We start from the raw sequence: 201 nt of genomic DNA on the forward strand, positions 1-201 counted from the left end.
CCAAGACCAAGGTTGAATTATAGGGAGGTTAATTGTATAATAATAATAATAATAAAGACGATGTTGATGATGATGATGGTGGTGACTTTGAGATATAAGATTAATGAAAGGATTAACAATGATAAAATAATTATCAAGTTTAAAGAATCCACTAATGGTATTTCAAATAAGTATAGTATAAATTCTTTTTATTACTCAAGT

Source organism: Populus euphratica, unplaced genomic scaffold (genome assembly GCF_000495115.2).
Source record: "Populus euphratica unplaced genomic scaffold, PopEup_1.0 scaffold645.1, whole genome shotgun sequence".
In the NCBI taxonomy this organism is placed as follows: Eukaryota; Viridiplantae; Streptophyta; class Magnoliopsida; order Malpighiales; family Salicaceae; genus Populus; species Populus euphratica.